Source organism: Phyllopteryx taeniolatus, chromosome 6 (genome assembly GCF_024500385.1).
Source record: "Phyllopteryx taeniolatus isolate TA_2022b chromosome 6, UOR_Ptae_1.2, whole genome shotgun sequence".
Taxonomy (NCBI): Eukaryota; Metazoa; Chordata; class Actinopteri; order Syngnathiformes; family Syngnathidae; genus Phyllopteryx; species Phyllopteryx taeniolatus.
Window position 1 is genome coordinate 7,229,242 of NC_084507.1, and position 16,542 is coordinate 7,245,783.

At 39.2% G+C, this 16,542-nt stretch overlaps 1 protein-coding gene across 7 annotated transcripts in view; it reads left to right on the top strand.

Moving 5' to 3' along the window:
• Positions 1-346: 346 nt before the first annotated feature.
• The window catches only part of znf516 (zinc finger protein 516), a 55,607-nt gene continuing 39,411 nt past the window's right edge, over positions 347-16,542 (top strand). For 3 of the 7 annotated variants that reach the window (XR_009788929.1, XM_061776259.1, XM_061776263.1), the window contains exon 1: positions 350-658. The gene's annotated coding sequence lies outside the window, so the exon portion shown is untranslated. Of the gene's footprint in view, positions 659-12,679; positions 12,749-12,992; positions 13,331-16,542 lie in introns of all 7 variants that reach the window. The other 4 variants (XM_061776260.1, XM_061776261.1, XM_061776262.1 and 1 more) reach the window with 4 other exon arrangements.

A 16,542-nucleotide genomic window follows, 5' to 3' on the forward strand; every position in this document is an offset into this window, starting at 1 on the left:
AACAATGTCGAGTCTCGCGCAGGGCTCCTTTCAACTTGTGATACATTCATGGACACACTCAAAGCTGCGACATTAACCAAGTCTCGCGGTATGACAACAGATCATACAGGGCAAATGTTTCTTCTCAAGGCTAAAAATATAGATAGTTGTATACTTACATAGATGGATGGATATGCACTGATAGGTATAATTTAGTCTCCCGCTACGTGTTACTGGGGGCAGCGAGAAGAGATTCTAATCAATGGTCCAATTGCTCAGTGTGTAATTAATATGGGACGGCTACAACCGTAATCTTCCACGCTTCTGCTGCCACTCACTGACTTCTACTGTTCACTTATGAAATTGAGCTTTCCGCAGTGTCAGTGAAGGCATCGCCGGTGAAACGACAGAGACGAGAGACACATACACACGGAGAGTGGAGTGAGAGAGGAACCTGTACTCTTCCACAACATAAGAGACTGGAATCCACAACAGATAATAATCGTTGTACTCGATTTCTGCAAAGTTGGCCGTCAATGGCTTCAAGGGAAGACACATAATTCTGTTATCCATGTTTGCCTCGGCTGGATATGGACTCGATCTTGACATTTGCTTTTTGGAGTGGCGCACCGGTCTTTTTGTGTGTGCGTGTGTTGGAGCTTCAACGGTGTTTCAACTGGTAAGGAAGTGACTGCAGATATGCATTTGTTCTTTTCCTGGTGTGTTTGCTGCGCTGCTGCCGTTAGAGTCGCCCGCTGTTTCGCCAAGAGCGCGTGCTTCCTTTGAACTACTCGTTTCCCATAAGAGTGACAAAACAAAAAGTGCATCTGCTACAACAGAGATAAAGGGTCATTTTGAGCAATTGCTGAACTCATAGGACACTGGAACCTCGCAAAAGAAGAGCAAACAATCCATAATGTAATTATGCGACAATGTATGTTATGTCTGGCAAAATAAGTTCTTTTTTTTTGGGGGGGGGGGGGAGCAATTTAGCAATACGAACTGAAGGTAGCAGACAGATGACAATAGGTCAAGTGAAAAATAAATGCAAAGCGCTTCAAAATTCTTATTTAAGGATTCAAGATTACTCTACGTAGTCATCCTCCCTCGGGAGGCAGACCTATCATAATTGTTATGTAAAACATAGTTTTTTTGTGTTTGAGAGAGAGAGAGCGAGAGAGAGAGAGAGAGAGAGTGTGCACGTCGGTGCTCGTGCGCGTGCATGCACGCAAAGCTGTCTCACTGGATGTTGTTTTACAGTTTATCTAAGAAGAATGATCAAGAATCTAGGCGTGTCCAATTTTAATGTTGCTGGAAGTTTTGCTGAATATAGCCTTGATGACACACGCACGCACACATGCGCGCGCACACCGACACGCAGTCAAAACCCAAAACTATTTGTCACGTATTTTACGTTTGAAGTTGGCCTATTTAATAACAATGGGCTCTGCTACAATTCAAGTAGCCTAGGTTTGTTTGTGATCTCCTTCACCTGCACTTGCTGTGAGAAGTATGTATTTCCTTCACTGGAAAGAGAAAGACGGGAGAGAGACGGAGACCAGTTTTGCAGACGGGATTGCATGTAGATCTCAGACACTATTTGATTTTTTTTTCTCCCATCGACAGCCAGCTGCTCTCACTGTGTAATCACACAACAGCCAGCAACACCACACAAAAGTAATTCATGATTTATCATAGCCAAAGTGAGTGAGTCACTGACAGTCATCGATTCTTTAGTCAGACAGGTTTTATGGAAAATATGAATAAAGACTCGATTGGGATCTTTTAAATCCTTACACCTGATTCAGTAAAAAAGAAAAACAAAAAACAGAAATATACTGTACAGTGTTTTCATGTAGCGTGAGAGTGTTTTCATAGGTGTCTCTATTGCTTGTTCAGCATTGTGTCGACAGAGACTGTAGAAAGTAAAAACAGGAACATCAACCAAGTTTTACTAGTTTTTTTTGTGGTTACAAGTTGTCTAATGACTAAATATCAATGCGACTGTGGCTATTAACTTTTTAAAGAATCCAATTTCAGGTTTAAAGATGTTGACCTGAATGACTCTTGTTGCTATCTTCCACTATTGTGCCATATACACATATTCCGGTTTTGTCAGTGGAGCTGTTTGTCTTTTGTAAGTAGCTTGTATGCTTCACATCCTCTGTGCTTATCATGAACTTTCAACTGCCATGACTATATCTTTTCCAAAAGTAAAGTCACCCCCCATACTCCCACCCCCACTCACCCACACACGTACATAAACACATTTTTGTCCCTGTATTTTGTGGATAGAATTTCATATCCAGTTAATATCTTTTTTTAGTGCAAGAAAGCGTTTTACTGATGTGTCAAGAAACAATGAGGACAAGGCAGGGCTTTGTGATGGTAGAAATGCATGTTTAACCCATGTGAATGAATGGAGCCTCACATTCCACAGCAGCAGCCCCCTTGCTGAATGGCAGCACTAACTGTTGTTTTCATTACTCATTACTACCTTGTGCCTTTGTCAGCATGAACATAGTCATTTACCTATGAGTCTGTAGACTCTATCAAAACATCAATATAGATTTCTATGGTAATAATAGTGTGAAATTTTCTGCCAAAATTTGTAAGTGTTCAGTAACTATTCCATATGTTTTACTCCTAATCAAATCTCACACACACACACACACCCATCTCATGCAACCCCCCTTCCCCATTTCATTGACTTGAATGCACTCTTGTATAAAGTACCTGAATGCGATACTCTCTTAAAAGTACAAGTATCTTAACAGAAAATAACTTTGGTCGAAGTTAGTCACCTTGAAGAATATAACTGTCTGTCTGACATTTGCTGTACTTAAATATCAAAAGGCGGCACGGTGGGCGACTGGTTAGAGCGTCAGCCTCACAGTTTTGTGGAGCGGGGTTCAATCCCCGGCCCCGCCTGTGTGGAGTTTGCATGTTCTCCCCGTGCCTGCGTGGGTTTTCTCCGGGCACTCCGGTTTCCTCCCACATCCCAAAAACATGCATGAATTGGAGACTCTAAATTGCCCGTAGGCATGACTGTGAGTGCGAATGGTTGTTTGTTCCTATGTGCCCTGCGATTGGCTGGCAACCAGTTCAGGGTGTACCCCGCCTCCTGCCCGATGACAGCCGGGATAGGCTCCAGCACGCCCGCGACCCTAGTGAGGAGAAGCGGCTAAGAAAATGGATGGATGGATAAATATCAAAAGTCCATCCATCCATTTTCTGTACCGCTTCTCCTCACTAGGGTCACGGGCATGCTGGAGCCTATCCCAGCTATCTTCGAGCGAGCGGCAGGGTACACCCTGAACTAGTCACCAGCCAATTGCAGGGCACATAGACACAACCATTCGCACTCACATTCACACTTACGGGCAATTTAGAGTCTTCAATCAACCTACCACGCATGTTTTTGGGATGTGGGAGAAAACCCACGCATGCATGGGGAGAACATGCAAACTCCACAAAGGCGGGGCCGGGATTTGAACCCCGGTCCTCAGAACTGTGAGGCAGATGTGCTAACCATCGTTCACCGTGCCCCCAAATATCAAAAGTAATTTAATGATATTAAATGTACCTAAGTATTGGAAGTACATGAGTAAAATTGTTTTGATTTATTTAAATGGTATTTTTATTTATTTAGTTTACTTTAGCGGTGTACAGTAGTTGAAGATCTGTTTCTTAGCTAATGAGTGCCGCTGGTGTCTGCTGGCATCAAAGCGGGGGTGGGGTAGGGGGGGGATGTCAGAGAAAGACACACTACAAGTTTTCCTATCACCTGCATCTCAATTTCATTACGTCCCTCTACCGGTAGGCCTGTCACCGTAACAATTTTTTTAAGACGATATATCTTACCAAAAACTATTATGATAAATGACAGTATTGTTGACTTTGATATAAAGATTTGAGTATAATAATCAAAGTACATCCTTAGCGAACATAATAAACAGTTAACTTTCCCTTTAACTGTCTCTGTTGTGTGGATCTACACGCAGCACAAGGAACAAGGCTGTGGAGCAGGGCCGGTTCTAGGAATACATACTTGAGGGGGCAGACAGAAACATTAGGGGGGCAACATGTGACTGCATATTTTTATTTTATATATTATCATTATTTATTTGGCCGCTAAGTTGGCAATTCCTGTACAGCATCTTTCACTACTTAACTTTGTGTAAAACACGCTTATAACACACAGGTACTTACTATAAACAGGGCAGTTATACATGTGTGTACTACTCGCTTGTCATTAAAGCACACAAAGAAATTTATAATCCTGTACAGTTTAAACACACTATCTTCCACCAACTGCATCTCAGGCTTAGCTCCTCCATTGTGACTCCTCCAGCCACTGTGACGACACCACTCATGCACAAATCATGTGAACCGGATCGCTCGAGTAGCAATTATACATGAATATGGAACTAAAAAATGCTTAAGGTACCCAAATTAGATCAAATAACCGTTTGTGGGACACTCATGAAAATTCTTGCAAATTAAACATTTCTGACTTTTTTTTCCTTTATGTCAGTTTTTTTCCTTGAATACAGTTGTCTCTTCATGCATATGTTTAGTTTGGTGGAGCTGGTTTTCTAAGAGAACAAAAGTACATATAGGCAAGGGCACATAACATTTGATCAATAAGTAGACTCAAAGCAAACCTTTTTCTATAGTGACAATAAAAGGCATTCTATTCTATCAAAACAATGTTAAGTCTGCAACATTCAAGCAGCAAACACATCACTTTTGTTGCTCTCACTTTGAAATTCAAAATTGCACCATTTCCAGCGGCGGACTCTTCAAACTTGACGATCTCCAAACGGGAGCGCAGCAGGTTCACTATGAATGTCACATCTGTGCGAATAACGTAAATTAGACTCCTCAAAGAATAACATTATACAAACACATACAATATAGAAGGCACTTATATGATAAAGATGTAAATATTTCCTTAATCAATAGATGACTTTGTGGCCAAATCTACAGTCTCAGTAGTTCAGATAGTCAACACAAAGCACGGAGCGGAGGAGACTTGAGGAAGCATGCGTGATTACGTGGATTTGGTTTGAGGGGGCACGGCATTTATTGGTTTTAGTTTATTAGTATTGGACGGAGCTAACAACCGGTCCAACGGCGGTCCACGAGTCCGGTAGCAGCTAATACGTACTAGCCTAGCCGCTAAAGTAGCAGGCCACTTCGCAGTGGAGCCGTCCAACTCGCGTGACGTCGGCTCACTGCATGAGCTACGCGCTGGTCACCACTAAAATGAGAATTTGTCGAGTCATTTATCCAGTCCGGAAAAAACTGTCCTTTTTATTTATCGAATGATTAGTTGATATCGTAATTATCATGAAGGCCTACCTCTCATGATAGCAAATCTTTTAGGATATATTTTCCCCCAAACTGTCATGATAAACGATAGTGTTGTTGATGTTTTTGTTTTAATACCACTGATGTAATTATATTAGAGCATAATAATTGAAGTAGATCCTTTTTAAGTACAATTAACTTAATTCTAAAGAATATTGAACAGTGGCATTGAAATGTAGAACAAATAATAAAATATCTTAGATGAATTAAAAAATATATATAAATAAAACAGACACAGGCTCTGTTCACAAAAATTGCACTTGAACAAAGATTAAACATTTGGCACAGAGGTATATATAGTCAATAACCCACGAAAGAAGTCTACATTTGATACACACCAGAGAAGTGTTTTTAAAGTCTTCCAAATTTGAATGAATAAAAAAAAAATCACCAATGAATAAAAAAAAAATCACCATGTCATGTAAAATGCATGTCAATCATGTAAAATAAGGCTCTGAAATCATGAAAAATTAGGCCTGACCTCAAACTGCAGGATGGTGGGGGCGTGTCCGTTGAAGGCACTGGAAATGAGCCCTTCACCTTCAATCAAATACTGTATGTTTGCTGTAGTCAACTACTGGCTAAATGACGTTTCTGGATGTTGTTGATAAATGGCTTTTGCTTTGCATAGTAGAGTTTCAAGTTGCACTTAGGGATGTAGCCCCAAACTGTATTTACTGACATTGGTTTTCTGAAGGTTCCCGAGCCCATGTGGTGATATCCTTTACACATTGATGTCGGTTTTTGATGCACTGCCGCCTCAGGGATCGAAGGTCACGGGCATTCAATGTTGGATTTCGGCCTGGCCGCTAACATGCAGTGATTTCTCCAGATTCTCTGAACATTTTGATGATAATATGGACCATAGATGATGAAATCTCTAAATTCCTTGCAATTGTACGTTGAGGAACATTGTTCTTAAACTGTTCGACTATTTTCTCACGTACTTGTTCACAAAGAGGTGAACCTCGCCCCATCTTTGCTTGTGAATGACTCAGCAATTAAGGGAACCTCCTTTTATACCCAATCATGGCACCCACCTGTTCCCAATTAGCCTGTTCATCTGTGGGATGTTCCAAACAGGTGTTTGATGCGCATTCCTCAACTTTCTCAGACTTTTTTGCCACCTGTCCCAGCTTTTTTGGAACGTGTTGCAGCCATAAAATTGTAAGTTATTGATTATTTGCTAAAAACAATAAAGTTTATCAGTTTGAACATTAAATATCTTGTCTTTGTAATGTATTCAATTAAATATAGGTTGAACATGATTTGCTAATTATTGTATTCTGTTTTTAATTATTTTTAACACAACGTCCCAACTTCATTGGAATTGGGGTTGTAGGTGACTCTCTCGACTCAATTTTGATCGTGTACAAGGTCTGCTGTCTATTTTGCAGTGATGGAATTGATCCTCTGCTGCATGGTGGGGGTTTCCACTCTTAAAGGGCAAAACTCACTGTGTTAGCCTAGAAACAGATCCAGGATTAAATTATAAACGAGCCTCTGTGGGAAACACTGCTTCATGCCATGGAATGAAAATTTTATGCAGCTACCACCTTACAACTTGTAATATACTGTATGTATACATTAGTGCTATTTGCTACGTTATTCGTAGTTGGTGCATTTTTGGAAACTAGCAGCAGGTGGGTAGTTAATCCCTTTATTTGGGTCACATCTGCATCCTCCCCTCCCATAAGGATCAATCAAGTCAGTGCCAAGCAAGTCAGGTAGTGCAGTGTAAAGCCACATCGCTATCTAAATTAGAGTCTAAGAAATTGATGTAGTAATCAGAGGCTTAATATTGAAGAGAGTTCGGAGTTGTTGGGTGGCAGGGGAGGTGCTGCTGTGGGGATTCAGGCACAGGCACATTTTAGTCTTCGCCCTTGCTGGCAGCAAGGGGCGAGAGGAATGTGTTGTGTTGGTCTCAACTGTTGATAATACCACTATTGTTTAGTCAGTGTGGCCAAAAGTTGAACGTTTGCACTGGAATTATTTTAAACAGTAGTGCAAGGAATCCGCTAAGATGAACTGTGAACAAACAATGATTTTGCTCATTTTAGTCATACTGCATGCATGAGGGAGGAGCCAAGTGGATATTTCATACTTTCATCATAGCTTCTTTGATGATCTGGGGAAATTAGTATCGCATTTAGAAGTTAAAACAGGAGACTTCCCAAGGGGGTTGATGGAAAGCAAAAACAGCTATAAGCGAGAGAATAATTGCGTTCACCATTCAGACACAAAAATAACAAATAAATAATAATGTTGCTTTTTTAGAAGTATCTTTAATTACAACATGGGTTACATTCACTTGCCAATAAAATAATTTGATATGGGTCATGTGAACAGAACAAGCATTGAAAATAACAAGAACTAAGGTTGTAAACCATGGGTTTGTGAGATCTTAATTGTAGTTTGGCGTTGTAATGTCTTCTAAGGGGGAAATGTTTAAAAGACTACAATATCCTATCAGCTTCAGACACATTCCCATTACTAACTCAAACAAAGCAATGTATCACAGCATCAATTCGGAAATAGGAGCACATTCTGAAAATCTGCTTTTGGTAAATGTGTTATCGAAAAATGGTTGAGATCCAAAAATAGCATATACATGTTTTTAGCATTTTCATTGCACAGAGCACCATTTACTGAGAATGTAAGCAGTGAATCTGGCCTATTACTGTAGCTAACTGCATTATCCAAGTTTATTTGCATCCAGTGCAATGTAATTATTAGACATATCAGCCATTTGCTATTATCTTACTTCGTGGTGATACTTTTATGTCTGATTAAACCCACTGATGACATCATTATGTTTAACACAAGCAATGCTTATTTATGCTGATGTTTTCCACAGTCATCTGCACCTCAGTGTGGGTGTGAATTTGACATATTTGCTGTTTGAACACTTCTCAATTCTACAAATAACCCCACTGGAATAACCTGCCTGCCTAGCACACTATTTCCACTCCTATGACTATGGCTACAGTTAAAGTAATGCAGTACAGCATTTGTCTTGCAATGGCAGAGGGCCTTATCAAACAGGAGGTCACCCTTACTGAGAAGCTAAAATAATCTGATCACAATGGCTAAGTATCAACCCCATTTATCAGTATGCTGTTTGTTTTAAGTCGGGACGGCCACAAGGGATGAACCTGTGTTGTGATGCAAGCAGATTTAGAGCTCTTTTTCAGCCTGAAGAGTAATACTCTCATTGGACTGTATAAAATGACATTTTAAAAGGAGAATGTTCTCACTTTAAATACCTTTTAGTGCATTCAATCAGCATTATCCCTCACTAACAATGTTGATTCCCTGCCATACACATCATTAATGATCCATTAAAATAGCAATTTTGATCACAGAACACCCAATTGAGTGTAGGAATTATTTAACTGTGCTAATCAGTTTTAGTTGACACAGTGATTATAGTTAATAGATTTATGCTTGTATTTCTGACCAGCTCATAGCATTGTTGCAGTGATTGATGCAGGATTAAAGAAGCGAAATAAGATTATCTGGGGAAAACCACGTGATTGTGATCAGGGATTGAAAGAGAGAGATAGAAGGGGAGAGCGGCTAGGGGAAGGAACAGCACTCTTCATCCAGTCCAGATGTCACTGTAGTAGACACTGCTTTGCACATGCACACATACACTTTTTAACTGAATATCATTAGAATTCTATTATTTAAACCCTGTATCTGTTTGCTCGACGAAAATGAAACCAAAATCAATACATATTATTTCAGATACTCTTCTGATTACAAAATAATTGTCACTAGTTTATTTGTATTAGAACATGCTAACACAATGTTTGACAATAAAAGCTTTTAGCAATTGCATTCTTTCTTTATTATATTTATTACATTAAAAATTAGGGGCCGCTGAATGAACATTTAAGTTATACACTTATTGTATCTTTAGCACCTGTGAAATACAGATAAATGACAAATCATATTTTGCTATATCATTACATCATGCATCATTTTACGAGCAGGTCCTGTTATTCAGAAAGTGGGGGCATATGAGTCCATGTATTTAGAAGGACTGACAGTGGGTCTTCTTAGGGAGGCGACATGGCACCTAAACTTAATCCAAACTCACAGCAGCCCAGAGGGCATTAAGAGTGAGTGGGGGTTGGGGTAACAGATTCTTAAACAGAGAGGCTCCCTCTTTTTAGCATCTGCTGCTTTGTTGCAGTTGATAAACACACTTCACATTTTTTAAATAATCAATAAATGTGTCTAATGATAGACAGTACAAATGAGAGTTCCCCATAGTGTTTTCTTATATCAATAGTATATTATTTGAGAGAAATAAAAGTGAGGTTTGTTATTGCCACATAGACAAAACAAAAGCGCTTTTCACAGCGGTTTTAGGCACAGTTTTGCACTGCTTTTATGCCTCGATGTTTTCTATAAATTTTGCAAATACAGAAAGTTATGACAGAATGTCTGCCAGCAGTGGAGGAAATAATACTGTAACTGTAACACTATTGAAAAATGTTGAAGCTGTAATTATGATACATCCCAGTTACCTCTAAAGTCTTCGAGACAGTTATGGCATCATCCTTGGATATAGATATTTGCAAAACTAAAGATCACTGGGAAACTGTTTGAGTTATTATTCTTTTATTAATTTATAAAATTGGTGAGAATGATGATGTGATTTTGAGACTTGTTAATTAATATTATTCTAAAGACTTGAAATCACAAGATGACTACAATGTGTACAATATGCATAATGCTCCTCTCCCAGCTACCATCTGACTAAAAGAACTCACTGAAAATGCAAAACCAACAATATTATTTGAAGTCACAAGTCAATTCCTGCTTCATGTGTTGAAGAGCTTCTCCAGAGGTTTTCCAAACTAGATATTATAATACATAATATTTAAAGAATATCTTGCCGTTACGGATTTATAAACATGTATGCATTCATGCTCGCATACTACTACAACTCTACTTTTACAACTCATTCTACTGAAATATGAGAAAAAAACCATTGGATAAACAAATAATACCTTTACACACGCCACATTGTCTCTTCCCATAATTCTTCAGTCAACATTCTTATTTGGGCAACTAAGAGGCTGGTTGCTATGCAGCTTCAACGCCAGTGATGTTGCCTGTCTGACTAACTTAGGGAAACAAGCTGGAAATGTCTCCAGGCTACTGCAGCTAATCATTCAGTCCACAGAAGAACTAATCGTTAGACGCTGATGTCAGTCTAACCTTGGGATGATGCTTTTTGTGAATGTGTGCATGCATGAGTGCAACTGTATAAGGGAGAGGGCCATGTATGTGGACCCTATCAAACCATTCCATTGTATGGGAATACAAAAAAATGACTATTGATGATAATTAGATAATTTAACGGTGTAATTTTACAAATAAGACGATATGCACTATGCCCAAGATTATTCATACTCAAGATGGCTTTTCAGTTCTAGTGGCATTCTAATCTCTGAATTGTTATCTTGTGACTCGAAATGACATGTTCGCTCATGTCTCATTGGTTTCACCCGTGTCATGTCATTGGTCTACTCCAATCAGCTCCCCTACCACTTGTGTCCTGGTGTTGCCAGGTGTTCCTCGTGTTTCATTAAAACCCCTGTAAACTGAAGAAAAACAGAAAGACACAGCACAGAGAAGAATTTTGTTCATAAATCTGCCAAATTTTAATGAATACAAAAATTGTCTCTTGTGTAAAATGAGGCTGCAAAATTGTGAAAAATAGAGCCCTCCTCCCAGCTCTTGGACGCTGTGGGCGTGTTCGCTGAATGCGCAGAAAACACGCCCAGCTTGACCTTCACCTGTCACTCAAATGCGTGCCTTGTGGCTCACACAATGTCTGTAGTCTGAGCCACAGACTAAATAATGTGTGCCACTGTGTTCAGTAAACAGTTAACTTTCCTTGAAGTGTCTCTGTTATGTAGACCCACACAGTGACACAACAACGAGGTGGTGACATTTTGTACAAGCCCATTGCCAGTTCACTCTTTAGCTTGTGAGCTAGTGGGCTAGCGAGGCGGCTAGCGAACATTATAAACAGTTAACTTTCTCGAAAGTGTTTCTTTTTTGTGGACCCACGCATGCTGCACGGAGCAAGGTGGTGGCAAATTGGACGGTCCCACCACTGGTCCAGGAGCCTGCTCGCTAGCGGGCCCGCTAACAAATGTTGTCAGCACTTATCATTCATTAATTTCCGTAACGCTTATCCCACTTGGGTCACAGAAGCACTTCAAACATATTTAACATATTTAGAAACAAATAATAATTTTATGTGTACAGCATTTAACTTTTCTTATGAAAAAAAATAACATAGTTAACAATAACACAATATTGCTAAAAATATATATATGTACCGACAACATTGCAACAAGTAAACAAAAAATATGAGCAAATTGATATAATTTTTGGCGGCACGTGGTAGACTGGTTAGCACATCTGCCTCACAGTTCTGAGGACCCTGTGTCGAGTTTGTATGTTCTCCCCGTGCCTGCTTTGGTTTTCTCCGGGTACTCCGGTTTCCTCCCACATCCCAAAAACATGCAAGGTTGGTTAATTGGCGACTCTAAATTGCCCGTGTGAGTGCGAATGGTTGTTTGTTTATATGTGCCCTGCGATTGGCTGGTGACCAGTTCAGGGTGTACCCTGACTCTTGTCCAGAGTCAGCTGGGATAGGCTTTAGCATGCCCGCGACCCTAGTGAGGATAAGCGGTACAGAAAATGGAGGGAAGGATAGACTTTAAAGGTCCCATATTGTGGCTATTTAGACCTCCATAGACTGACTTTCTAACATGCACTTAGTATAAAAGTGTTAATTTCATTTAAAAAAAAAAAACACCTTGGTTTTATCATATAAGTCTCCAGAAAAGGTCACTCTGACAGCTTCTTCTGTTTGACACAGTTTTGTATCCGCTTTGTCCATATTTGGCTAAGACTGCCCCTTTTCCTCTGATTTGTTGCCTCTGTATAGAAGACCCACTTGTCAGAGCACACGTGTTTGTTCTGTTGATAGCGCTGGCTCGGGAGCGGAGAGGTAGACGGAGATCTTCACTATTTGAATTTAGGCCTCTTGACAGACAAACGTTTTGAATTCAGGAATGCAGGGAAGATTTTAAGTCATATTTCACATATTTACGGAGGCACCATAGAGCCAATATTACATCCCAAATACTAGAAAAAGATGGTTTGGTAAAATATGGGACCTTTAATATGTAAGAACAGCGCGATGTAACTGACAGCCCTTGGTGTACAATTTTTGGCTACTCACCCTGTAAATCCAAAAATTGTATGTGTTTCTGCTCTTCTTTTACAGTCCGCATCTTCTTCGTTCTCTCTTTGCTGTTGCGTTCCACACCGGATGAGAGAATTCCAAAAAACAAATGTAAATCTAAAAATGTAAAATAAAAAATGTAATCTGTAAACTGTCAGAATTTTTACCACGGTTAACTGATAAGATGCAAGTTTTCCTGTGTGCTAATAAAATAAACAAAATGCTGTCCTCGGTAGTTCTCAAACCACCTCTTTATAGTGGTCAAACAAGTACATTGTCAGCTGCCTATTATATCTGATGTTATCTCCTATGGTACCACAAGATAATTGTTCGAAACCTGTATTTTCGCTTCCAGATTGTTTGGAGGCTGCTGTTTGCTACTCACCCCAGTTCCCAGTTGCCTTTCTGTCTGTAGCTTGGGGGCCTTGCAGTCAACTACACAGGAAAGAAGAGACCAAAGACAGGGAGCCTTTTAGTAGACCCCCCTCCTCTTCTCCACTGCAACACACAACCCCACATCCACCATCAGCACCACCACCTTTTCCACTGGCTCTTAAATCTTTTCTAAAGAATTCCCCAGCACACTTACACCCTCCCTTCAGCTATCCCCTTGGCCTCAAAGCACTGTTCCCACATTGTATCCAGATGTGAGGATGATCGCTGGGGAGAGAAAGCCCTAGGCAAGGCCCACTGGTAATGACCACCACGTTTTTATGTCAATATTTTATTATCTTTTTCCCTGACTATTTTTTAATATAAGCACATATCCATAAATGATAACTTTTATTATTTTTCTTCCTTCTCAAACAAAAAGACCTTACATTCAGCCCTAATCTAAGGCTGAGTTTTGTTGTCTTGGTAAAGTTGTAGCAATGTCTTTTTGTTATTATTATTATTATTATTATTTTTTTTTTAAAAAGTGGTTTCCAAAAAAAGGAAAATAATCTTCTTCTTGCTCTTGTTCTTGTTCTTCTTCTTCTTCTTCTTAAATGTACAATGTATTGTTGCATTAATAGTATACATTGTTGATTTAATACATCTGTTTTAATCAAAACTTTGCTTTTCGGTATTGTCTTTGTAAAGGCAAAATTGATATACCAATTGTGTTGAATCTCTTATTGTGTGCTTAATGTTATGACTGCTATAAAGCAACTGTCGGAATTTGAGGAATGCATTTTGTTAAAGATGCAGATTCATATGCACTTTCACAAGCATCCTTACAAGTTAGCTAAAATAGAAGAAAATAAAATAACCACAGCAAATGACTTTCATTAAGACTACTTGGACTGTGTTTCTTTATACAGTTCCCAATGTCACTGACTGCAAAATGAAGTTTTAAATTGTGCTAATTTTCATCATATAAAAGTATATCTGGAAAGTGCTAGTCTATCTCCTCATACTGGACTAATGTAAAAGTATCAGTAACTCAATAGTGAGGAAGTGGCATTACAAAATAGGATCTATGAGAACTGTCATGTAAGTGTGCCATTTAAGAATCATCTTCTAATTCTATTGATCTGAAGTCATCACATTGGGAGATGATTTGGTTACCCAATCCGTAAACTAAATGAAGTATTTTTTAGGATGCAGGTAGTACCCAAAATTGGATCGCAGATGACATCTAACTACTGTATCTTCAAAACTAAAACCTGTGACGAAAATCAGTTGCTTTTCCAACTGGTTCTGATCATCTAATCCCTGGCTGCTGAATTCTACTGAAAGATCATGTTTGGTAATCCCATCAGATTATACTTGACAAACCCAACAAAACCAGCCAATTAGTCATCCTAAAAACGGCCGTAAAAGGTAATCTTCCCCAAAAACAAGTCGTGTAAATGAGATATGAGTCACTAACCCATTTATAATGTCCTAATCTCATACAATTAGTCTCATACATGTGAGGAGAGGTTGGTAGGAACGCGCTACATTTACTCCGTTACACTTACTCAAGTAAAATTTTGCATGAATTGTACCTGTCAGTGTATATTTAATGAAGCATACATTTTACTGTTACTTGAATATTTATGTTAAGAACAAACAGAACTTTTACTCTGTTAGAGTACACACGCGCGCACACACACACACACACACACACACACGCACACGCGTCTGGTCAGCAAACAGCTTCTTCATTCAGTCATTTTAGTGGATAAAGCAAATAATGTTTCCGATGCATGTGTTGTTTTATTTTTCACTTAAAAATTTATATGGTGGTAGGTGTGTGTGGACTCCCATTGAGCATGAGTTTGAATGTGATCTGTTACTTCTGAACGCAGCCACATTCCAGTTATATGAGTGAGTGCATCCTTGTGCAGATTTATTTTTTATTTATTTTATTTAAGCTTTATTTAACCAGGTGAAAGACCAGTTAAAACAGAACATCCTCTTTTGCAATGGTGACCTGGCCAAGAAGGCAGCAAGTTAAATGTTAAGTACAAGTCAATCACATTCAAATTTATTACACTTGTTTATTTTCACCTCCCCTCTCAAAAAGATATACAAATAAATCAGTTGAGTTGCACAAATTCTAAGTCAAATTAATGGCGGAAAAAGTTCCAAAATGATTTATCTTGGTCAAAATTATTTTACAACACAGAAACTTAGTATTTGAATAGGGGTGTGTGTACTTTTTATGTCCACTGCAACCTTATTCCTGTTTTTCTTAATCTGCCTGTTGAGCCTACAGTATTGTGCTGTTGAACAAGTGGAAACAATATAGTATAAGACCATTTCTTGGAGCTGAATTTGCCTTAATTTGTTAATTAGATTTTATTAAGATTCCATTTATTATGTTTTAGATTAAGTGATATTGTTCAGCAAGATCTGAATTTGCACATTCAGATTTCATTGTTATTTTTATTTTATTTGCTCTGGTACTTTCGTTATATATATTTGCTATATGCTGTTTTTTTAAAAAATAAATCAGAAATTACTCAATAGTTACTCGGTACTTGAGTAATTTTTTTTCACTGAGTACTTTCTTACTCTTACTCAAGTAATTATTGAGAGGACTACTTTTTACTTTTACTTGAGTCAGATTATTCCAAAGTAACAGTACTCATACTTGAGTACAATATGTGACTACTCTACCCACCTCTGCATGTGATCCTATATTTTAAAGCATTTACCGATAGAAAAACAGTGGAATTTGACTTCACAGAAAAGGGTCCCCATCCAAATAGGTGCTCTGGGTGGGTAATTGTTCTGTCGGTCTTGTTTGTCTTCGATATTCATGCAACGACTGTGCAAAGATAGTCAGTGGATACTGCACACATCCTAATGTTACATATTCATTTCAATGTTGGAACGGAGACCAAAGTCCGACAAGCAGTGGGACTAAATACCTGGGCAATTGCCTCCACAGGCATCATTGTCCCAGATAGATCTTAGGTGGAGATTAGTGTGCTGTGTTAGTGTATGTGTGGATATTTGTGACCACTGTTTTAGCCTGTCGCAGAGAATACTTTATATTTGAGACACATTTTTTTTCTTTCTTATTATCTATTTGGAATAGTTGATCCATCCAACCATCCATTTTCAGTACCGCTTCTCCTCGCTAGGGTCGGAGGCGTGCTGGAGCCTATCCCAGCTGACTCTGGGCGAGTGGCAGGGTACACTCTGAACTGGTTGCCAGCCAATCGCAGGCCACATATAAACAAACAACCATTCACACTCACATTCACACCTACGGGCAATTTAGAGTGTTTAATTAACCTACCTTGCATGTTTTTGTGATGTGGGAGGAAACCGGAGTACCCGGAGAAAACCCACGCAGGCACGGGGAGAACATGCAAACTCAGTTGAGGCCGGATTTGAACGCGGGCCCTCAGGGCTGTGAGGCAGATGTGCTAACCAATCTCTACCGAGCTGCCGGCATAGCTGACGTTAAACACAAATCTTTACAA